This window comes from Diabrotica virgifera, chromosome 4, assembly GCF_917563875.1.
Source record: "Diabrotica virgifera virgifera chromosome 4, PGI_DIABVI_V3a".
In the NCBI taxonomy this organism is placed as follows: Eukaryota; Metazoa; Arthropoda; class Insecta; order Coleoptera; family Chrysomelidae; genus Diabrotica; species Diabrotica virgifera.
Genome location: NC_065446.1, coordinates 175,831,940 through 175,857,565, shown reverse-complemented (window position 1 = coordinate 175,857,565; position 25,626 = coordinate 175,831,940). Strand labels below are relative to the sequence as shown.

Below are 25,626 nucleotides of genomic sequence, written 5' to 3'. Positions count from 1 at the left end.
AGACGCGGCGTTGCCAAAGTTAGCGGCAGACTAATAGTCCATTCACTCACGGTAAAATACACTCCTGGTGAAAAAATCCGGACACTTGCATTTTACATGTTTTTTCAAATTCTGTAGGTGTTAAGTAGTTTAAATGAGGAGCAAGTAAATATTACTAATAGAAGTCGTTTCTGTAAAACGTTAAAAAAGTTTTTTTTTCTCTGATTCTGGCCTTGGTTTAGAACTAGAACTTTTAGCCACGTAATTGTATAACTTATCACTAACTCAGGTGTAATGTGAAGTGTGTGTGTTGAGTAAGTGTCTTGTTACTTTGCAAAGGCGACGTCATTGTCTTTTCAAAGAGACGCTAATTGTATCCAAACGCCTGCGGTCCGTCGTTAAAAAAGTAATAATAGGCAAAATAAGTAATTAAAAAAAAGTATGTAGACCAGGGCGCATCTGTAAAAATATTAGTACATTTGGATGTTGAGAAGTAACTCATATTTTTTTGCAGAAATTGCTTGAAAATAACTCATATAATAATATTTGAGTTATCCTCCCACTCAAAAAGGTCCGGAACGTTGTTTAAAAAATCAAAATGTCAAAAAATGAAGAAAACATTCAATATTTTTCTTCGTTTTTTGATGATAACTTTAAAAGTATTCATTTCCGAGAAAAGTTGCACTGACATAAAAGTTGCGTAATTAAATTTCCTACAATATAGGATTAGTTACAAATTTTAAAAATTGTCACCCTTTTTGCAAAATAGCAATAATTGCGAAAAAAAACATAAAAAACATGTATTCGCATTTTACTTTTTTCAGCCATTTACGTTACACTTAGGTCCTTCATATTTCACCCATAAAAACTTTATGATATAGTAAAACAATACTGTAAATTTCATTAAGATCGGTTTAATAGATTTTGCAATACAGCTTTCGCAAAAAAAATCATTTTTTCAAAATGTTGCAGGACCGAAAATAAAGCAGACAGCAAGTTGAATTTTTTTTTACTTTTTGCAATTTGCAGAATTAAAATCGGTTAACTAACGCGGCGTCAGAAATTTTTTTAAATAAACATTAATTTTTGGTGCTACGCGCAGGACAGCGGATACGTTTGCTCTGATTGAGCATTCCAATGACCTTTGATAATGATTGATAAATTTTAATTTTTAGTACATTTTGATATAAATAAATAAATTTGTTTATTGCAAAATAAAAACACATGCTTTGTCCTTAATTACATTTTTTTAGCAAACACTTTCTTTGTTCATATATTTTAACTTAGAGAATAAAAGTTTATTATTTTTAAACATATGCAATTGTTTAAACAATATTTCACAAGTTTGATTTTTGTGCAATTAAAATATTAAAATACAACAAAATATAGAGTAAGAAAATAATATATTAGATAAAAATTGAAAGACATTTTGGTCGAAATCACCTTGTGTGAATCGAACAGCGCTGTCCTGCGCGTAGCACCAAAAATTAATGTTTATTTAAAAAAATTCCTGCCGCCGCGGTAGTTAACCGATTTTAATTTTGCAAATTGCACATGAAAGGTAGAGTACTCTTCTTTATTGGTAAAAAACTCAACTTGCTATCTGCTTTGTGTTCAGTCCTGCAACACTTTGAAAAAATGAATTTTTTTGCGAAAGCTGCATTGCAAAATTTATTTTGCAAAATCTATTGAACCGATGTTAATGAAATGTACAGTATTGTTTTATTATATCAGAGCGTTTTTCTGGGTAAAATATGAACGTTGTAAGTGTAGTATAAATGGTTGAAAAACGTAAAATGCAAATACTTGTTTTTTTTTATGTTTTTTTCGCAATTATTGTTATTTTGCAGCAAGGGTGACAATATTTAAAATTTTTAACCAATCCTATATTATAGGAAATTTAACTGCGCAACTTTTATGTCAGTGCAACTTTTCTCGGAAGTGAATACTTTTAAAGTTATAATCAAAAAATGAAGAAAAAAATCGAATTTTTCCTTCATTTTTTGACATTTTGATTATTTAAACAATGTTCCGGACCTTTTTGAGTGGGAGGATAATTCAATTACATATTATTATTATTACTATATGAGTTAATTCCAAGCAATTTCTGCAAAAAAATATGAGTCGCCTCTCAACGTCCATCTCAAAACAGATGCGCCCTGGACTAATGTAATAAAATAAGTAACGCGAAAAAATTAACATTGTTTGAAAAATTAAACTAAAGAAAAAATACAGTTTTAATCGAACACAGTTGACTGTTCCCGACGCTATTTACAGCTCTTGAATCGTTTTTGGCAATAGTTGCCTCTTTTTAATCTTTTTCCCTAAAATGTCTCATAAATGTTCTAATGGATTCATGTCAGGGCTACAAGCAGGCTAATTCAAAAAGAGAATTCTGACAGTATTTGGGTAGTCCATGGCGATTTGCGCAGTAAGTGAATGGCACATGCCGGTTAATACAAAGTGTCCGGGTTTTTTGACCAGGAGTGTACATATTACAAAACCTCCGAATTCTAAAGAACCGTTCCAATTTAGATGAAATTTTGCAAGTGTGCTTATTTTATCTTCCTCTTTAAAAGTGATATGACTAGAACAGGTGATCTTTGTTTTTAAGAGGTGAAAACTACCCTTTTTACCAAAAACTAAAAACAGCTGATATACGCGGTATTTAAATCTAAATTGTATAAGTATGTTAAATAAAGATCCGTTTCTCATTGTAAGAATGTATTTTATAGTTTATAACTATTTTTCAGTCCTTGAAAACTACCCGTTAGGTAAAAATTTGTAAAAATACTGTGCAACTTTAAATTACGTAATGATTGCAGTGATTTAAACTTTATTTTATATTTATAATATAATTTCTTAAGGGGGTAGGTTCAAAATCTTGGTCCAATGCTATTTAAATGCATACATTTTTTCGAATTCTGAGAAAACTAATAAGTATTTTTGAAAAATTTAAACGCAGAATGAAAAATTACATTATTACCGAGGCCGTCCCTGAAGAATTCTAAACGTTTATTAGTTATAGGGGTGAAAAAAAGAGAAAATTTAGTGTGATTTTTAATTTCAAATATTTCATTCAAAAGAAACTTATTGTTTATTCTAACGGACTTTCAGCCCTCAATAATAATGTAATCTTTCATTCTGCGTTTAAATTTTTCAAAAATACATATTAGTTTTCTCAGGATTCGAAAAAAAAGAATGCCTTTAAATAGCATTGGACCAGATTTTGCGCCTACCCCCTGAAGTATTTAATATTTTCAACCGTTAAACTACCCTTACAAAGAAAGGGCCCCGCAGAAACCTTATGGGAAATGGCTCTCTGTCAAATTCTCTGAAAGTTTGGGTTCTGGTAGTCCTTGATGTGTAGAACAAGAGACTCATGGGCGCGTAGCTCCAAAAAATCAGTTTTAAGATATAAGCCTCTGAAGTTACAGGTACAATGAGGACGTTTGAGTTGGAATAAATTCATTTTCTCGAGAATGGGCGACTCTGGAGATAAATAATTACTAATTAGGTCGATTTTTATTTTTAAATTATAATTTTTTGGCATATATATCATAGTGACGTCATCCATCTGGGCGTGATGACGCAATGGATAATTTTTTAAATAAGAATAGGGGCCGTGTGATAGCTCATTTGAAAGGTTATTCAATTCTCTATTCACCAATAAAAACATTAACATAATTATTTAAACAGGGTGCCTAAAAAATTTTTTTTGAATTAAATTAGGTGAGACAAAAAGAAGAATGTATTTAATTTATTTATTTCGAAATGTATTTAATTTATTTATCTCGAAATACATTTTACTGTTGTCTGAAAACAGGAAAAAATGTTTATTTGATAAATAAATATTGTTTTTCGCTTAAATTCAATATTAAAGCTGCCACCCTCCTGCCTCTTAGCAGTTTGAACATTTAATTTAAGCGAAAAGCGATGTTTATTTTTCAAATTAACATTTTTTTCTGTTTTCTTTACATTCTTCTTTTTGTCTCAATTAATTTAATTCAAAAAAATTTTTGGGCACCCTGTATAAATAATTATATGTTAATGTTTATATTAGTAAATAGATAATTGTATAAACTTTCAAATGAGCTATCACACGACCCCTATTCTTGTTTAAAAAAATCATCGATTGCGTTATCACGCCCAGATGGATGACGTCACTAGTATGATATATATGCCAAAAAATTATAATTTAAAAATAAAAATCGATCTAATTCGTAATTTATCTCCAGAGTCGCCCATTCTCGAGAAAATCAATTTATTCCAACTCAAACGTCCTCATTGTACCTATAACGTCAGAGGCGTATATCTTAAAACCATGATTTTTTGGAGCTACGTGCCCATTGAGTCTTTTGTTCTACACATCAAGGACTACCAGATCCAAAGTTTCAGAGCATTTGAGAGAGAGCCATTTCCCATAAGGTTTCTGCGGGGTCCTTTATTCAAAAAATGATTTTTGCTTACGGTAGCTTACATTTATTTTACTAATAATTATAAATCTACTTATAGATATGCACTTCTTCAAACCTTAACAACCACCCTTTAAAAACTAATGTATAAAAATTATTTACAGTCGGAAAAATGAAAGAATACACATGAACGATCACATCAATCACTTATTTTGTATTTGCTGTCATTTTCTATAAATAACAAACGTTTGTTTGTTATGTATTGTATGTTTGTTTTTGTATTCTTTCATTTTTCCGACTGTACTATAATTTCAAATTGCTCAATGTTGTGAGTGCAACAAAACAAAATTTCCTTATTATTTTTATTTTCTTCAATATTTGGTTGTTTCAACCCCCAAAAATAAGGCTACTAATCTACTAATACATACATAAACAATGTATAGTATACGATATTAAAGAGTATACGATTAGGTACGAGTATTTTCCTGCTCCAAAATACATAGTTGAAAAAAATGAAAGAATACCCATGAAGGATCACATCAATCACTTATTTTGTATTTGCTATCTTGTTCTATAACAAACGTTTGTTATTTATAAAAAAAGACAGCAAATACAAAATAAGTGATTGATGTGATCGTTCATGGGTATTCTTTCATTTTCCGACTGTATTTCATTGTTACAAAGCTTATTTTGTAGGGGATTGTAAGGGTTACAAGTTTTCAAAAGTTGGTCTTTTTAGAAATTTTTAATATTTAAAGCATACCATTTAAAAAGCTTAGAAATAGTGCTTCTCACAATTATGTGCAAACTTTAGTTTTTATCATAGAAAAATTTAGAAAAAATGTAAAATTTTCAGTAAAAAATACTACATTTTAGTACTGGTGTATATTTTTCAAATTTCTTCTAGTTTTCGAGTAATTTTGAAAAAATGGAAAAAAATTATAAAGTTTCAAAAAATAAATTTAATAAGTAAATTGAAGTTTCTTTTTTCAAATCTGGTTAAAATTCTACGACAAGAGTCAGTATATAAATAAGGCTAATTGTACATGGAATAATGTTAATTTTTAGTTTTGTGGAAAATTCACCCATTTGACTAATTTTTCTTTTAACGGCAATCGTTTGGTTTTTATAATAACTCGTTTTTGTTATTACGAATAAGTCATTTTTGATCCAAATCACTTTTAACTTAGCTCATTTTTAAAGGTCTCATTAAAATATTTAAAAACTATTTCTATATTTTTTTTTCGAAAAATCTATCCTTCTTACGTTATGTAATGATAAAAAGTTAGATTCAAGGTTAATTTGAAAAGACCCTGACCGTAATTAGGCTGTAACTTGGGTTGTATTGTCGCGATAATAGTAATTTAAAAGATAAGCATTCGATTCGATATTTTAGGTTTCTTTTTTTATTTTAATGAGTTTCGTAAAAACGCACTGTTTTAGAGTTATTTTTGAAAATCCACTCAAAAACAAGCAACTTTTAATGTAGGAAATCATCAATTTCTATCATGAATAACTTGGTAAATATCAACTTACCAAAAAAGTCTATATAAAATATATTGCTTAAAATTGAAGTATCTATCGATTTTCGAGGATATTTTGAGATTAAATATTTCCACCCCCGAGCAGGCAAAGAGCAAAAGCACACATCGGCACAATATCACTTTTTTTTCTTTGACAGGTTAGCTATAAGCGGTTCTTTAAAATTCTGAGCAAAACACCGTGAATAAATAGACTACAACACCGGGACTGTATTTACACTCACAAATTCGCGATTCTTAATATTATTATTAAACAACCGAATTGGTTAAACTGTACACACCCAATTAACAAATATAGATTCCATATCAAGAATAAAAAGCAATTTTGAATGTTAATCTACACAAGCACTTATCATTTTAATGATACGTGCTACGGGCATGGTATTTGTCGGGACTGTTAAAATAAATGCATGAAACATTTTGAAGGAAGAAGAATATGTCCTATACGCCAGTCAATGGGAGCAAGAATAGGATATTACCTCCGAATTCTATCCTACTGCATGGATTTTAATGAAATTTTGGGCCTAGCTTCTACTTATCTCCTAATTCAAAGTCTACCCTATGCCGATGTGTGCTTTTATCTTGGGGGTGGTTCCCACCCAGTGGTGTCATCGTGTGGGAACGCGTGGGAACGCCGTTCCCTCACTGGTTAAGAAAAGAAAAAAAAAATAATAGAGAATTTAGGTTTTGTAAACAAAAATTAGCAGTGCGTTCCCGCACTGCTAATTTTGCCATGACACCACTGTTCCCACCCCTTCTTAGGGGTGGAAAAATTTTTGGTTAAAATTACCACGGAATTCGCTAGAGAACCTAATTGTAAGTAAAAACTGTTCTAAATTTTTTTTTGAAAACTCAATACTTTTGGTTTCATATTCGTGGTTGAAAATTGGCCATTTTCATTGAAACATAATACCTTTTCGAACGGTTTTTTGCGAATAGGGATGTTCACTAATTTTTAAATATAGTTAAATTCAATAGATTACAAGGTATATAAAAACATAACAATCATAAAACTGTTTAAAAATGTATATTTTTTAAGATAAATGAGTTCATAATGTTGATTTTCTTGGAGGCTAGAAAAACGGTACCCTGCAGCGAGGCTACGGTCTGTAACGTCAGCAGTCGTAACGTCTTTGATCGACGACTAGTTTTGTATACTTATTTACTCAGTGTATTTGAATGTGCGCAGTTTTTTACGTATTTAATTATTAAAAATAAAGCCAAATAAGTGGTGTTTTGTTCCTGGGTGTGTAAATACATCAAAAAACAGTTCTGACAAGATTTTTATTACCGTTCCAGCCAATTTAAAACAGAAAAAGAAATGGTTTGTTGCAGCTAGAACTTAAAATAACTAACTTAAAGAACTAACTTAATAAAATAAACATTATAGAAGTTTTCCAGAGACTTTCGGCCCTTGGTAATAATGTAATTGTTCTTTCTGCATTTACATTTTTCAAAAATACTTATTATTAGTTTTCTCAGGATTCGAAAAAAAATGAATGAATTTAAATAGCATTGGACCAAGATGTTGCACCTACTAAAGAGTAAATGAAAAAGTTTCGGGACCTCAAATTTGTATTCCTTAAACTGGGATATTCCTAAAAACGGGATTCTAATAATACATAGGTACAGTAAAAGTAAACCTTGAAATAACTACATGTGGATGTAGGTATGACTTTAAATTATATTAAAATTATTAATAATTTAGTGAAAAGATTGGTTGAAATGAAAATGTATAATACCCAAGTTCAAAAATATTTTTTACCTTGGAACAGTTGTCAACTCGAAATACGAAACAACCGAAATAAGATCTAGAGTTGAAAAGGACATAGCAACATTTAACAACATGCATGAGAAATATTTTCACCCATTGCGACATAATATCTCTCCCACTAAAAATGCGGCTGCTAAAATGTTATTATTTCCGGTCTTGCTATATGGCGCAGAGGCCTGGACAATAATGGAAATATTAATGAAAAAGCTAGAGGGATTCGAGATGTGGGTGTACCCACGTATCCTCAAAATATCCTGGGCGACCCACACCAACGTACAGGTATTGCGTCGAATTGGAAAACAAAAAGAAATCTCTTTTACAATTAAGAAACGAAATCTTAAATATTTCGGTCATATCATGAGGCATGATAAATATCGTATACTCCAACTGATAACGCAAGGTAAAATAGAGAGCAAACACGGACCCGGAAGAAAAGACACTCATGACTTAAAAACTTACGCCAATAATTTGGACAAAAATCGATCGAGTTATTCAGAAACGCCTCAAATGAAATTAAAATTGCCATGATGATAGCCAACGTCCACAACGGACAAGGCACATGAAGAAGAATAAAAATATTTTTAATACACCTAAACCAAGGTAAAGTAATAACCAGCCAATGTATGTATACAATATGCATGCGTACAATGCATGCATACAACTTTCTCTATTTTTTTTGTGGAGTATTAAGCATTTATTTTTTTAGCTTAAAGAAGACATGGAAAATTATATGGAATATACACTCAGTAAAGCTGTGGTAGATTTATTTTTTTACAAGATGCCAATAAATCATACACCATTGTTACATCTACACTACAGTCGGTAGTTTATACGAATCGGCTTTCTGAAAACCTTCTTCCATTTTATTTGTTTATTTTTGTAAAACCCAAAATATGTCCTTACAAACAGTCTATCCACTTTAAACTAAACAAATTCACTATAAAACTCCACTTTAACCCTGATAAAACAAGAAGAGACCAAAATAAAATGACCTGAAACGTCAAACAGGTAAACAGTAACACTATGAGAATGGCGCGCGCTTGGGGTATGCAACTAGTGACGTCAGGCCAATAGAGAAGCGTTCTTGAAATTTAAAATAATGCTAGATTTGTAATAAAAATTTTTTATAGAAATAGTCCTGTCGCCAGGGGGGGTACAACGGCCTCGTTAATTCAGATGGACTTACCCAAATTTTTTTTATGTATTTTGACCCGTAGAACACGAATTTTTTGGGTAACAGTTGATCCGGATGTCGATAAGATTGTTATAGACCAAGAACTTGAGGAATCAAATAACAGCGATTTTTGGCAAAACAAAACAATATTTTGTATTTTTTGGGTCATTTTAAGCAAAAAATATTTCTACAAGTTTTTTAGTAGGATGCACAGTTTTCGAGATAAACGCGGTTGAACTTTCAAAAAATCGAAAAACTGCAATTTTTAAACCCGAAAAACTTTTGATTAAAAAATAAAATAGCAATTCTGCTAGCGCCTTTGAAAGTTCAAGTCAAATTATGTCGGTTTTGATTATTTGCATTGCTAAAAATTTATTGTGTTATTGCTAAACAAAGCTACAAACAACTAGTGCGTGAGTGATGTTTCTATGATTTCTCATTTAAAATCGAACGAGTAGGTAGAATAGGTACTAGTGCAATCAAGACTATTTCTACGTTACATGCGTTAAAACGCATGTAAAAGCACGGGAAACCCTACGTGTTTATAGCTTTGTTAAACAATAAAAAAATAAATTTTTACCAATGCAAATAATCAAAACCGATATAATTTGACTTAAACTTTCAAATGCGGTAAGCAGACTTGCTATTTTATTTTTTAATCAAAAGTTATTCGGGTTCAAAAATTGCAATTTTTCGATTTTTTTAAAGTTCAACCGCGTTTATCTCGAAAACTGTGCATCCTACGAAAAAACTTGTAGAAATATTTTTTACTTAAAATGGCCCAAAAAATACAAAATATTGTTTTGTTTTGCCAAAAATCGCTGTTATTTGATTCCTCAAGTTCTTGGTCTATAACAATCTTATCGACATCCGGATCAACTGTTACCCAAAAAATTCGTGTTCTACGGGTCAAAATACATAAAAAAAACTTGAGTAAGTCCATCTGAATTAACGAGGCCGTTGTACCCCCCCTGGCGACAGGACTAAAAGGCTTTTTCAATTTTGTTGAAATTTTGGACAATTATTCCTAGGGTGTTTCTTAATCGTTTTACATGTTTGAAATGACTTTTTAATTTTTTGTGAACATTCCTATTCCTTAAAAACTATGCATCTAACTAAAAAACTATATTAAACATTTTTGTAGGTTATAAAAGAACAAAGAGAAGCTTGCCTTCATAAATCTTCTAGTTATAATACAAAAAGAGATATGGTAGGTGAAAATAGTTTGTTTTTTGGTACATTCTCAAATTGGTGTATTCAACTTAAAATATCAGAGAAACGGTCAACTTTAGGTGTATTATGCTACTAATATCATTTGTAGTGCTTGAAAAGACCTTTAAAATGAGCTATATTAGAGGTCCATTACATTAAAACTAAGCGAGATATGCTGCAAACAAAATTGATAACTAATGTATTTTAAGAAAAAATGAGAAGTAATTTTAACCCCCATCCACCAAAATGTAAATGCATCGTTTTCCTACTACGATACCTTTGATTGTAGTGTTATTTTTATGTTCAAAATGTTGGACGGGGTTTAAAATGAATGGTTTTGGAAAAAAAGAAGATCAAATATCTGAAAAAACCTTATATTTTTGTGTGGTATCTTTTTTCGTATCTCTTAATTTAAAAATGCGCTCTATAATTTAATATTATTTTTTTCAAAAACCGTTCATTTTAGTCCAGTCAAACTTTTTTAACATAGAAATAACACTATAATAAAAAGTATTGTAGAAGGAAAACGATGTATTTAAGTTCTGATGGATGAGGGATTAAATATACTTCTCATTTCTTCTTAAAATACATTAGTCATCAACTTTTTTGCAGAATATCTCGCTTAGTTTGTATGTGATCGACATTTAGTATTGTTCATTTTAAAGGTCTTTTCAAGCCCTACAAAAATTATTAGTATCATTATACACCTAAAATCGACAGTTTCTGTTATTTCAAGTTGAATAAACCGATTTGAGCATGTAGCAAAAAAACAAACTCTTCTTACCTACCATACCCTTCTTTGTATTTTAACTAGAAGATTTTTTAAGGAACAAATCTCTTTGTTTTTTTTTTATAACCTACAGAAATATTTTATATAGTTTTTTTGTTAGATGCATAGTTTTTAAGGTATTCGCAAAAATCCGTCCGAAAAGGTGTAATTTTTCAATGAAAATGGCCAATTTTCAACCACGAATAACTCAAAAAGTATTGAGTTTTCAAAAAATAATTATAGAACAGTTTTGCTTAAAATTAGGTTCTCTAGCCTCTTCCGTGGCTATTTTAACCAAAACATTTTTCACCCCCGAGAAGGGGTGGGAACCTCCCCCAAGATAAAAGCGCACATTGGCATAGGGTAGACTTTGTTTCTTGAGCTATTCCCTACTTACTGTGAAAATATCAAGTAAATCGATGTAGTAGGATGGAATTCGGAGCCAAACACCCTCATTGACTACCCTACTATTATACTATGTACATACATATTTTTAAACCTGTTTGGGTATATGCAACTGATTTGTGGCCCCGTGTTTTAAAGTGTCATACAGCTTCCTTTAATCTGCTTCTCAATAAAAAAGTTGTATATTGGCACTGTTTATAAATTAGAACAGAGACAAATAATTTTATTGTATATTTACTGGTACGTAGCTACTTTTATTAACATATAAATGATTTCTGAAGAGATCAAGAGGTAGAAATATGCATAAACAAATGGTGGTGGTCTATAAAACGAAATTAGATCTTAACTGTGTTTATTTACCTTCGTTCTTACTCACGAATTGAGTACATACTATACTAAATTTACATTCAAGATGCAGTAGAAATAAACAAACCAAGACAAGTTAAATGCTACTCGGAGCACTCCCGAATCATATTTTACAATGTATAAGCTGTGGAAATCTTGATTTGAATTTACAATGTTAGTTGAAGCAATAAAGCTCTGAACCTCCGAAAAAAAAAAGGACAAGACGGATCTTAATAATTCTTTTTTGCATTCGATTCGTGAATGCGCCAGGAAACTTTGTGAACCGTAGCCATGATATAATATTGAAAAACTGCATACAAAAAATGCATTCTTAAAGTGCATCTCAAACAGACAATAAAAAAAATTCAAAACTCGTCAATTATCGGCGGAAATGAGTTCAAATTTGTTAAGCGGAGGTTTTTGGGGTCGTTAAAAACGAATATGACGTCAAAAGTGATCTCCGGAGTACCTGGTGCCCAGGGTACCTACTGAGTACCTCGTCTTGTGGCGTTTTCGGCAAATTGATTAAAAATTAGTCAAAAATCATTACTTGGGGGTTTTTGGAGCCGCTAACGACGAATATGACATCGGAAGTAATTTCCGGAGTACCTGTTGCACAGGCTACCTACTGTTTACCTCGTCTTGTGGAGTTTTCGGCAGAAAAATTATTAAAAATTAGTCAAAAATAATTACTCGGCTGTTTTTGGGGTCGCTAACGACGAATATGACATCGAAAGCGATCTCCGGAATACCTGGTATCCAGGGTACCTAGTTCTTACGGAGTTTTTGGCAAATTCATTAAAAATTTAGCCAAAAATCATTACTCGGGTTTTTTTGGGTCGCTGACGACGAATATGACATCGGAAGTGCTCTACGGAGTACATACTTGGTACCCAGGGTATACCTACTGTTTACCTCGTTTTCTTGAGTTTTTGGCAAATTCATTAAAAAATTAGTAAAAATTCATTACTTAGGGGTCTCTGACGACGAATGTGACAGCGGAAGTGATCTCCGGTGTACCTGGTGCCCAGGGTACCTACTGTTTATCTCGTAACTAATGATGTGTGACTAATTTTTTAATGAATTTGCCGAAAACTCCAGAAAACGAGGTAAACAGTAGGTACCCTGGGTACCAGGTACTCCGTAGATCACTTCCAATGTAATATTCGTCGTCAGCGACCCAAAAACGCCCCGAGTAATGATTTTTAAAAAGAATACCCCCTTAGAATAAATAAAAAGTTTCTTTTGAATGAAATATTTACATTTAAAAATCACACTAAATTTTTCTTTTATTTTCACCCTTGTAACTTATTAAAATAAATAATATTTTAGTTTTCAGGGACTCTCGGCCCTCGGTAATAATGTAATCTTCCATTCTACGTTTAAATTTTTCAAAAATATTTATTATCAGGATTCGAAAAAAATGAATACATTTAAAACACATTGAAAATTTAGATATGCGTCAAAATTTTGCATTTTCCTCCCATCCCCTTAATTTTAGCTATACGCATGTGTGCTTGGTTGTGTAGTAATTTTCAGCCACGTCTGGTCCTTCAAAATGGGACTAACTTCACAAGAAAATAATTATTTAAATTACTAAATAGTTGTGCCCTAAATTAGCGAACCAACTATATAATTATTTTTACAAATAAGGCCATTTTGATAAAGTACCGTTTTTCAATGAGTATGTACAAAAGTTTAAATTAAAGCTTATCGAATGTAATTTTATCACTTTTGACTATATTTTATAGTCAGGTACCGTAGGCTTTACAATAATTTGACTCAAAAAGAGCATATATTACCCCTTCAAGTCTAATAAATCAATAATAACCAAAAATTTGTTGTTGCGCGGACTGGCAAGTTGTTTCTGACATCGCCCTTTATAACACAGACTCATTTTCAAAAATCAATTAATTAGTGCATGAAATCGACATTTTTTGCGCATAGCTTCTTAGGCTATGACCAAATGGTCCTCATGTAATGTAATAAAATTATGCAACTTGAAAAAAAGTTCAACGGTTTACTACAAATATAATTAATTATTATTACCGCTGTTTGTAGATTTATTTTGTCTCGTTATGCCGTGAATTATTGATCAAACAGTAATGAGTTTGGACTGCCTTTTCCTATCATGATGTTACAAATAAGGTAATATAAAAGAAAACAGAAACCGCATACAAATTTACTTAGGAGAATTCTGAGATGCGACTCGTCTTTGAAACAGACGGAGTAAATTGTCGTATACAATAAGCTTAAGATTGTTATTTTTTAAAGGTTAAATAAGTGAAAACGGGTGACGTACCGCTATAAAATACACATAAACATTTAGTGCAGTCACTGAAGACGGTTATGAGTTCTTACCTTCGATTTCAGTGAACCTCTATAGATTTTAAGAAAAATTGGTGAGTGGTTAGAGGATACCTCAAGGAACAAAAGTGACATGGTTCCAACTTGCGCTTTTACCCTGGGGGTGTATGCCACCACTTCTCGGGGGTGAAAATTATTTTATTAAAAATAAACCCATAAATCGATAGGGGGACAAATTCTAAACAAAATTTGTTAGATAAAGTATGCTTTTTGAGTTATTAAAGATCAAAGATTTTGCTTTCTCGAGAAGAAAATTCATGTTTTAAAGCGGTTTTTCATAAATATCTCAAAAACTATGTTTTTACAAAAAAGTTATTATTGCCAAAATTTAAGATAATAAAAAATGGAATAAATCCCGGACTTGAAAAACCTTTTAGTATTAATTTCAAAGTGGGTTATAGATAGTTGAATGTATATGAAGGGTACAAGGGAAGAACGGCAATAGTTCATTTGGATTTATCTTGACAACATTGAAAATTAAGATTTATTAACTTATTATAAAGTCAATATAATTTAATACAAAGTCTATCTATATCTATCAAATTCAAGCTTAAATAATGGGAAAACGATGCATTTGTCAAACACTTGTCAAAGTACTCATAAATATCTATCAAATATATATACATAGAATAATATATAGAAAATAGACGTTGATAGAAATAAAATGTATGATCCAAAATTTTTTCAAAATTTATGCTCCAAAAATTTTGTCTTTTTTGTCTTTTTTTAGAATAACTCCATTAATTTGTGTGATCATCTAAAAGCATTAGTTTTTTGATCATCTAAAACCCATTTGAATGAAAATTTCAAGGGCTAAAAAACTGTATTAAACTTAATCTTTTAAATCCCATATTTTATTAAAGACAAAAGGCTAAAGTGCCCCGGTTAAATGGTTCTCGCAGTAAAATTTAGGATTTAAACGTTTCTATCTGTTATTTTTTTATCCTACCAAAATAATAAAAGAAAGTAAAATATTTGTTAAAGAAAAAATTAAAATTTGGTTCTCTACATTTTTTACGTATATCGAGAAGTATATTTTCCAAATTTTGGAGTTATTATAAAATAAAATGAAAATTACGAAAATTTGAAAAATTATGATTTTTTTAAATCATATTTTTTTTTTCAAAAATATGCACTTAAAATTTTAGAAGTCATTACTTATTATTCTAAAATAAAGGAAGTTTTATTGGGAATACTATAAACTTTAATTTTTGTTTAAATGACTTATTTTATATCTTTCACTTTTTTCTAAAAAAATCGAAAGGGTCATCTTATTTTCATCATAACTTGCCTAATTTTGATGCTATCAACTTCTTCTGGAGCTCATTTGATAGGCGTTCCCAAGTACTTTGACAAATGTTAAGTATATTTTGATATCGTTTTCCCGTTATTTATTTACCTACACTCGAGAGGGTAGAAGGGTCTAAAGGTTATATATGAGGCCCTTAGAATGCAAGGGGTGTAACTGCCAAATTTTGAGAAAACTTTGTTCAAAGTTCTAGATAAATTTAAAAAAGCTAGGTAGGTACTATTTAGCATGTTTTCAATGACTTGTCATTTTTGATCATCTTACTGTTATTTTATGTAGACAGTTTGAAGCCTCTATGTTTTCTATGTATTTGGCGGTCCATTTTTGTATTTAACCTAATTTCCTAAAAATTGTCACTTACACCCCTTGTGAAGCCTAGGCGCCTCATATATTTCCCGTTATTTGATGAATACTTAGATTTGAGTACTCGCCGAAAAAAATATACAGTATGGTGTATGGTGCAAATGAAAGGAATAAATTCGTTATTTCGTAAACCGGCGACTTTAAGGAAAAATCCCGAAAAAGGTCGATTTTTATTTTTAAGTTATGATATTGTGGCATATATGGTATACTAGTGACGTCATCCATCTGGGCGTGATGACGTATCAATGATTTTTTTAAATGGAAATAGGGGTCATGTGCTAGCTCATTTGAAAGGTTATTCAATTCTCTATTCAGTAATATAAACATTTAAATAATCATTTATACAGGGTGTCCAAAATAATTTTTTTAATTAAATTATTTGACAAAAAAAGAAAAATGGATGTAATTTATGTAATTCAAAATACATTTTACTGTTACCCGAAAATAGAGAAAAATGTTTATTTCACCATTAAACATTGCTTATCGATTAAATTCAATGATCAAGCCAGCTCCCGCCAGCCACCTGCCTTTTGGAAGTTTAAACATTAATTTAAGCGAAAAACCATTATTTATTTGTGAAATAAACATTTTTTCTGATTCAGGACAGCAGTAAAATGAATTTTGAATTAAATAAATTACATGCATTCTTCTTTTTTTTGTTAAATAATTGAATTAAAAAATTTTTTTGGACACCCTTTATAATTAATTATGGAAGTGTTTATGTTACTCTCTGTATATTCAATTAGCTATAACCTATAACTAACTGAATTAATAATAAACGATTTTTCAAGTAAGAATTTGTTCGATTTTTTACTATCTTCAATTTTGATAAGGATAATGTTTCTGCAAAAACTTACAGTTTTTGAGTTATTTATGAAAAACTGCTTTAAAGCATGCAGTTTTTTTACGAAAAATTAAAAAAAATTTAACTCAAAAAGTATTGATTTATTTTAATTACTTTATATAACAAATTTTGCTTGGAATTTGTCCCTCTATCGATTTATGGGGATATTTTTAATAAAATATTTTTCATCCCCGACAAGGGGTGGTCTCCACCCCAAGGGTAAAAGTGCAAGTTGACACCATGTCACTTTTCTTCTTTGAGGTATCCTCTAACCACTCACCAATTTTGATGAAAATCGCTGGAGATGCAACGAAATCGGAGGTGAAAACCTTCAGTAACTGCACTATTAGAAATATGCTATGGGCTATAGAATAGAAATTAGCTTTATTGTCACTCACAATTGTACAATTTTATGGACAAATCATACAAAGAGTCAGAAAATAACAATAACAATTTACTGAAATCACATAAATCATTGATATTACAAAATAAAAGATAATGTAAAAAAAAACATGATAATAAAAAAATGATACAACAAAAAACACTATATTACAAAATTTCAATAAATGGCATAATACAACCTTAGGAACTAATAAGTCTAAGCTGCTGCATGGTATAATAAAGATGATACCCAAATATAGCTAAAAAATACTTTAGTTATTTGTAAAAAGGGTACTGTAGTTTCTTAGTTATTCATTAAGGGGGAGGCGCAAAATTCCAGCTGCAATGCTTTTTATGCATAAATTTTTTTTCGAATCCTGAGAAAACTAGTAATTATTTTTGAAAAATTTAAACGGAGAATGAAAGATTACATTATTACCGAGGGCCGAAAGTTCCTTAGAATAAACAAAAAGTTTCTTTTGAATGAAATATTTCAAATTAAAAATCACACTAAACTTTCTCTTTTTTCATTTCGCCCTTGTAACTTATTACAATAAACATTATAGAAGTTTTCAAGGACTTTCGGCCCTCATTAATAAGGTAATCTTTCATTCTGCGTTTACATTTTTCAAAAATATTTATTAGTTTTCTCAGGATTAAAAAAAATGCATTTAAAAGCAATGGAGCCGAAATTTTGCGACTACCCCCTTAAGAAACTATTCTACTGAGTAATAGGCAGATAGGAAAGATAAGCTTAGAACTTAAGGAAAGATGTTGCAGATTTAAATAGTAAAGGGGATGGTTGTATAATTAGACAAGACGAAAACGGCGTGTTCGTTAGAAAAAATATTCCCATGAGATTTTTTTGCATAATCACATTCGTGAGACATCCCAGAATAAAGTTCAAGAAGTCGCCCACGTGAAAAGTGGTCCAATTTTTTTTAACAATTTTGCTTTAATCAAATTGTAAAAATCAATATTTTTGGCCCGTACAAGTTTTTGTTAGGTTTTTTTGGACCGTTCTGGACAAAAAAGGTTTCTTGTAATTTTTCTCTGAAGTTGATCGTTTTCGATATATAAACAATTTAAAATTAAAAAAAAAAAACGAAAAATGGCGATTTTCAAGGCTTAATAAATTGGTTAAAAGTTATTATTAAAGTCAGAAAGTGACTAAATCAAAGTTTAAAGCCCCCCCCCCCCCTACAAGATCCTGAAGAAAATTTTGTCATAATTTTATTACTAAACTGTTATTTTTAAGTAATAATAATGAGCGCCAGCACGTATTAGGCGGCCGTCTATGGTGAGTGCGAGAGAGATGCCATTTCGGCAGACCAATGGGGCATCTTACTCGCACTCACATTGACAGCCGCGTCAATACGCTCTTACGGCTTATTGTTAATAATTAAAAATAACAGTTTAGTAATAAATAAATGACACAAATTTCTTCAGGATCATGTAGGGGGGGGGGGCTTAAAACTTTGATTTAGTCACTTTCTGTCTTTCATAATAATAATTATTCACCGAATTATTAAGTCTACAAAATGGCCATTTTTGCGTTTTTCAAATTTTAAATTGCTTATAACTCGAAAACCATCAACTTAGGAGAAAAATTTTTGCAATTTGATTAAAAAAAATTGTTAAAAAAAATTTGGACCACTTTTCTCGTGGGCGACTTCTTGAACCTTATTCTGGGGTGTATTACAAATGTGATTATGCAAAAAAATCTCATGGGAATATTTTTTCCAACGAACCCGCCGCTTTCACCTTGTCTAAATAGTGTTTTTGCAGAATATAATATAGATTTATAATTTTACACACTAATTTTACCATTTTACACACGAAGTTTTTACTTCTTTGTAAGTTTTTTTACAATATTTAACTTAGACATGCCACCAGAAAACAGTTTCAAACTCTTATCAGTGATGATAATTTTACGTTTTTGTTTGCAATTTTTTGTAGGTCAAAACAGTTGAACCTTGATAAGTGTTAATTTTAAAATAAAATAATTATCGACGGTGCTGCACCGTCGCGTCGCCCCCGCCGGTAAATTATTCCGATTCGATTTTTTTGCACAAACTTACTCAAAAAGAGGTCCTTATAACAAATCCACAGAGTACCGGTAGGTGCAGCGGTCGGAAAATTGTTTAAACAATTTTTTTAAGCAAATTCAAAAAATCAATTTTTCACTTCGTACATTTTTTTTTAGATTATATGGGTTATTCTGAGCAATAAAGGTCTCTTGTGATTTTTCTCTGAAATTGATTGTTGTCGAGTTATACGCGATTTAAAATTTAAAAAATACAAAAATGGCAATTTTCAATGCTTAATAACTCGATTAAAAATTATTATTATGAAAGTCAGAAAGTGACCAAATCAAAGTCTAAAACCTCTCCTTCAAGATCCTGAAGGAATTTTTGTCATTATTTTATTAAGCTATTTCTAATTATTAACAATAGCGCTGTATAATTATAATTTTTAATTCGAGTTATTAAGCCTTGAAAATGGCCATTATCGCATTTTTCAAATTTTAAATCGCGTATAAATCGACAACAATCAATTTTAGAAAAAAAATCAGAAGATACTTTTTTTGCTGAGAATGACCCAAATTATCTAAAAAAATTGTTCGAAATGAAAAAATTATTTTTGTGAATTTGTTAAAAAAAATTGTTTAAACAATTTTTCGACCACGACACCGCCTGGCACCCTGTGGATTTGTTATAAGGACCTCTTTTTGAATAAGTTTGTGCAAAAAAATCGAATCGGAATAATTTCGCTAACGGGGCGACACGACGGTACAGCCCTATTAGGTAATGTACTCTTGGATGGTGATAAATTATAAATTTCGCAACAGGGAATGTAACTGAGTATGTATATAGGGTGTTTCAAAAAAAAGGTAATACCGTCTCTAGGATAGGTAAGAAACTGAAAAATAATTGGGGTTTACTTAAAGAATTTTTGCCTTACGGCGAGAAATCAGAAAATTAACAGAATAACAGCGTTGATCATGCAATAACCATCTAAGTTTACAAAAGTTTACGTAATAATTCGTTATAAATCAACCAAATCATTCAGAGTCTCCTCGTATACAGTTACAGAAATTGCATCTGTTGCAAAGATAATAAACCTTGAAATATATTAATATTTTAGTTTTAAAATAATTATCTCTGTATACAAAAATATTACAACACCATAACATACGATCAGGTGAATGGGGGTCAATCATGTGATTCTAAATGTGTTAAAAAAGATAACGAGTTTATAAACTATATTATATTAATTAAATCTTTTAAAATATCAATTATACACACAACAGCCAATGAAAACAGATCAAAATAAAGTCAAAACTTACAATTAAATGTATAAAATAATCGTTGGGCTGAAAAGTTCGTAGGGATAACATAGTAAGAAATTTTTTTTGATAAAATTTGATTTTATTATTCGATATCGACGCAAAAATTTGGTTTAATTATGATTGAAGAGTTTCAAACACTTTTCAGAATCATCAACTCGTTGTTGTTTTTGATCGATTGTGAGCTCTCGCGGCACCCACTTTGCACAGAGCTTTCAAATACTCAAATATTCATGCACCATATATCCAAGACGTTCCTTTAATATCTTTAGAGTCTCAGATATCTCGAACAACTTTACTTTACGGTCACCTAAAATTATTTTGTGGACTTTTTTTATGTTTTCGTCGTTAACAGCCTCTTTGGGGCGTCCACTGCATGCATCGTCCTCGGTGCTCATTTTGCCTCGTTTAAACTTAGCAAACCATTTCTCAACGGTTGATTTTCCCGGTGCATAGTCCGAATAATGTTTATCAAGCCAAGATTTGGCTTTAACAGTATTATTTTCGCCAAAAAGCAATGCTTTATTAAGACACGAAATTCCTTTTTATCCCTTTTTTTTAAACTAACACAAGTTGCTTCACTCAAAATGCTATACCTCATAATGTAATAGTTCGACAGATGATAAAATTATAAATATACGCATCTTTTAAAGGTTAGGACTGACTAAAAATCATATGAATTTAATAGCAGTAGTGCCATCTATGTGGCAGCCTATGAACTTTTCATCCCACCTGTTAGGATATGGTTGAATGCTCGAATATATGAATTTTAGGGAAAAAACAGCAGATATCGAGCACTCAGTTTACTAAGACTTGCCCTAAAACTTGCTGTAAATGAAGATTCAATAGAAGCCTCACAAGACCTGACAACCCCTCACAAGACCTCATCTGGACATACTCAGTGAATGGTACACAAAATGGCGAACAAAAGTAAACAAAACAAAATCATCTCAAATAACGTTTACCAACCGCCACAACACATGCCCACCTGTAAGAATAGAAAATGTACAAATACCAACAGTAACAGACGCTAAATACCTTGGCCTCCATCTTGACCAACGTCTTACTTGGAAGAAACATATCCAGACCAAAAGAAGACAGCTAGACTTGAAATTCCGGCAAATGTATTGGCTCCTTGGGCGCAGATCAAAACTCAACATCCAAAACAAAATTCTTCTGTACAAAGCAAAACTCAAACCTATTTGGTACTACGGACTACACCTCTGGGATTGGGCAAAGTCAACATCACTGAATATCATCCAAAGATTTCAGTCTAAAGTTCTAAGATCAATAGTGAATGCACCATGGTACGTAAGTAATCCAACACTTCACGAATACTTAAATATACGAGGTGATGGTTAATAGGGTTCAGTAGTTAATAATGTTAGTCGGGTAAAGGAGTTTGAAACAGTGAAGGATAGAGGAAATTTTGAAAAAGAAGGGAGAGAAAGTTGAGAGAGAAAGAATAGGATAAAAAGAGGAAGTTGAAAAATAGGAATTATGAGAATAATTGGCGGTGAATGGGGACAAAGTTGCGGTTAAGGGATGTTTGTCTATTGACACAGTTGGGACTCTTCTTCATGTCCTTGCCAATCTCCAAATCTTCGTATAAGTCTAAACGGAGTGTATTGTTTTGTTGAATATTGTGTATCAACTGGACACCTTCAGGAATCTTAAGTTCATGTTTATTGACTTTTAAATGGTGTGAAAAGGCAGAAGTGGTATCTCTCTTGCTGTGTTCAGCAGATCGGGTAGAAAGAGATCTGTAAGTTCTGCCGATGTAGGTGGCATCACAATCTGAACAAGAGAGTCTGTATACCCCACTCCGGTTCATATAATGGATAGGATCTTTGGTATTAGTTAAACTTTTGCTGAGAGTGTTATTAACTTTGAAAGATATTTTTATGTTGTCACAAGAATTGGAAATGATATGTTTGACTCTTTCAGATAATTTGGAGTTATTGAATGGTAAGGAGGCATAGATGGGAGTAGTTGTGGATGATGTAGAGAAAGCGGATTGTTGTAGTAATTTGAGTTCTCTTTTTTGTTGAAGTTTAGTGATGATGTCTGGGTCATAACCATTGTTGACTGCAATCTGTTTGATAATATTCAACTCATTGTTGAATTCAGTTACGGATAAAGGGATAGAGTTTAATCTATGTATAAAACTGCGAAAAGCTGAGAGTTTATATGATAAAGGGTGATTAGAAGTAGAATGGATAACATGATCTGTCTGTGTTGGTTTACGGTAGATACCAAAGTTGAAGTGGTCATGTAGTCTGGTAATAGATAAATCCAGAAAGTTAATGGAGTTAGAAGATTCTAGTTCCATGGTAAAGGTGATATTAGGATGGATTTGATTAATTTTGTGAAGTAAGTTGTGAGCTGAATCAGAGTTACCAGAAATGAGGACTAAAATGTCATCAACATAACGGAACCAGTGTAAGATCTCTGGATTTTTTATGATATAGTTGGATTCTAAGTGATCCATAAAAACATCAGCTAAGAAAGGGGATAAGCAACTACCCATTGCTAAACCGTCAGGTTGTTGATAAAAGTTGTTATTAAAAACAAAGTAATCTTGAGATAGACTTCAGCAGATAGACTAGCTTTTTACTTCTTTTTCACTTAAATATACCTTACATCAGAGAAAAAATCCATCGAGCTACGGAGTCACAAAATGAGCGTACCATTCACCATTAAAATGAGTTAGTAAGGGAATTATTACATGGGCCCTGCCACAAGGAGACTAGAGATTTATTTTAAAACTTAAACATAAATAGAATAAGATGAGACATCATTGGAAAACACTTTCGCTCCTAGAGCATCATCAGGGGCGTTTCGTCAGATATCCCGGAATGTCGTAACCATTTGTTTGAAATTAATGATGCTGTAGGAAAATAAACCAAAATGGAATTGGGTAGAATATGTCGCGAGAATAGACGATAATATATTATAAACGTCACACATTTGTTATTTTTATTAAAAAAACTATTTTATTCCAATTTCTATTGATATTATTCATTTATTAACTTTTTGTTTTGTTTTACTATCACTTTTCTTCTAAAAATAGTTGGCGCTCAAATAATTAAATATCCTGTTTGATTTTTCAATCATCTTCTATCCTCATCTTTTACCTGTAGTCCAAAGTAATAAGGTATTTTCCATGACACTTGAACAGCCAGGGTACTGAAGCGTTTTTTCGACAGGTAATATCTATAAATTGTAACTATTTCCTGCGTAGGATCTGGCGGCCATTTTTATTTATAAACAATTAAGTGTCAAAAATGGCATTTTTCACTTTTTTTTCAAATCAATGAAAAACAGGGAAACTTATGGTTTTTTTAGTACAAATATCTTCGAGATTATGGAAAAAGCTTTAAAATGACGTGTTACAAAGTTTGATATACTCAGTTATTGTTAATATTATTGCGAAAAAAGGTCGGAATTGCAAAAAAATTATTTTCGCAATAACTGTCGTAAAAATTAGTGTACAGCTTTGAAATTTTTGTCAAATAAGGGTTCTTTGGTGCTTAATATGTGATCAAAATTTCAAAGCGATTCATTCAATTGTTTAAATTTTATTCAAATTGTTTATCCCAGAGAGCATTTTTTTGCAATAACATAAGACAGAAGAAAATGACGTTAGAACCATTCCACAGGTGTCAAATGAAAGAGCATGAACTATATTTTCAACTTGGTTTAAAAAAAGTGAATAAAAAATGCATTTATTAGTAATAAATAATTATGCAAAAGTATCGTAAATCTTTCCTTAAAAACTTTTTATTTTGTTATATAAGAAATTATACATATTTATTACAATTTTTTATCAATTATGATATAGATAACATTACTTGGTAGTTGTGCACTTAAAACAGGGTAAAAAAGTTAATTTTTTTGGAAAAGTTATTCAAAAAGTTTATAAAGAAAAATTTACGACACTTTTGCATAATTATTTATTACTAATAAATGCATTTTTATTCACTTTTTTAAACCATGTTGAACATGTAGCTCATGCTCTTTCATTTGACACCTGTGGAATGGTTCTAAGGTCATTTTTTTCTGACTTATGTTATTGCAAAAGAAATGCTCTCTGGGATAAACATTTGAATAACATTTAAACAATTGAATGAATCGCTTTGAAATTTTTATCACATATTAAGCACCAAAGAACCCTCATTTGACAAAAATTTCAAAGCTGTACACTAATTTTTACAACAGTTATTGAGAAATTTTTTTTGCAATTCCGACCTTTTTTCGCAATTATATTAACAATAAATGAGTATATCAAACTTTGTAATACGTCATTTTAAAGCTTTTTCCATAATTTCGAAGATATTTGTACTAAAAAAATCATAAGTTTCACTGTTTTCCGTTGATTTGAAAAATAAAGTGGAAAATGCCATTTTTTGACAGTTAATTGTTTATAAATAAAAATGGCCGCCATATCCTACGCAGGAAATAGTTATAATTTGTTCCTAAAGGTATTACCTGTCGAAAAAACGCTTCAGTACCCTGGCTGCTGAAGTGTCACGAACATGGTATATTTTTGTCTTATTACCCTGGCTTACTGTATTCAAACGCAATAGCTAACTTAATCATAGGCGTATATGTAAACTTTCTGTTATGTTACAAAATTTATTTTATATTATATAGTTTATATAGTTCAAAACTGCTTGGGTTTTTTGGCTTTTATATTTGGCCAATAAATTTTTGGTCCCCTTTTCGGGAGGGAATTCCTGAAGCCTTCTACAACACATCGTCGACGATGTAAACAAGTGGAATAATACCACGAATTAAAACTGCAGCTGTCGTTAAGTACACAACGGCCACCTGAAGACACTTACATGGCAAACTTCTAGAACCACGTCCATCATCATCATCAACTACGTTTAGCAAACGATCCAACAGTGCCATAAGTATTACTAAGTCTCTTGTAAATCTATAGGGAGGATCTGCTTGTTATACCAAAATATCATTTCATTTTATTGTTAAATATGAAATAAATATGATTTAGTTAATTTTATGTTTTATTTGAGTGAGTGAGCTAGACGAAGCCGTCTAAACAATCGGCTCCCATAGTCAGTTGGAGTTTTATTGTTATACATTAATCCCCAACTTTCTATGGTAGTTCGAATGTTACAAGTTCACACAGCATTATGAAGGCTTACGTCCAGCAGTGAACAAATTTATATTATCATAATTAATTAAGGCTACGTTGAAGATTAAATACCGCGTATTCGCCGCATTTGACGGTATATAGCTTTCGAATATATGAAATGTTTTCGAAAATTCCTTAAAAAATATATAATTGTTCTCACGGACACATGTGTAAAATAATTCTGACTCCACCACTGAAAACTACACATGAAAATATCATTAATATTTATCAGGTAAAC

At 31.1% G+C, this 25,626-nt stretch overlaps 1 protein-coding gene across 11 annotated transcripts in view; it reads right to left on the bottom strand.

Moving 5' to 3' along the window:
* The window catches only part of LOC126883257 (serine/threonine-protein phosphatase 2A 56 kDa regulatory subunit gamma isoform), a 244,275-nt gene that overhangs the window by 102,065 nt on the left and 116,584 nt on the right, over nt 1-25,626 (bottom strand). For 2 of the 11 annotated variants that reach the window (XM_050648560.1, XM_050648558.1), the window contains exon 1: nt 6,160-6,251. The exons of 4 other annotated variants lie outside the window; for them this stretch is intronic. The gene's annotated coding sequence lies outside the window, so the exon portion shown is untranslated. Of the gene's footprint in view, nt 1-5,930; nt 6,252-25,626 lie in introns of those variants that run through there. 5 more of the 11 variants (XM_050648552.1, XM_050648556.1, XM_050648554.1 and 2 more) reach the window with 4 other exon arrangements.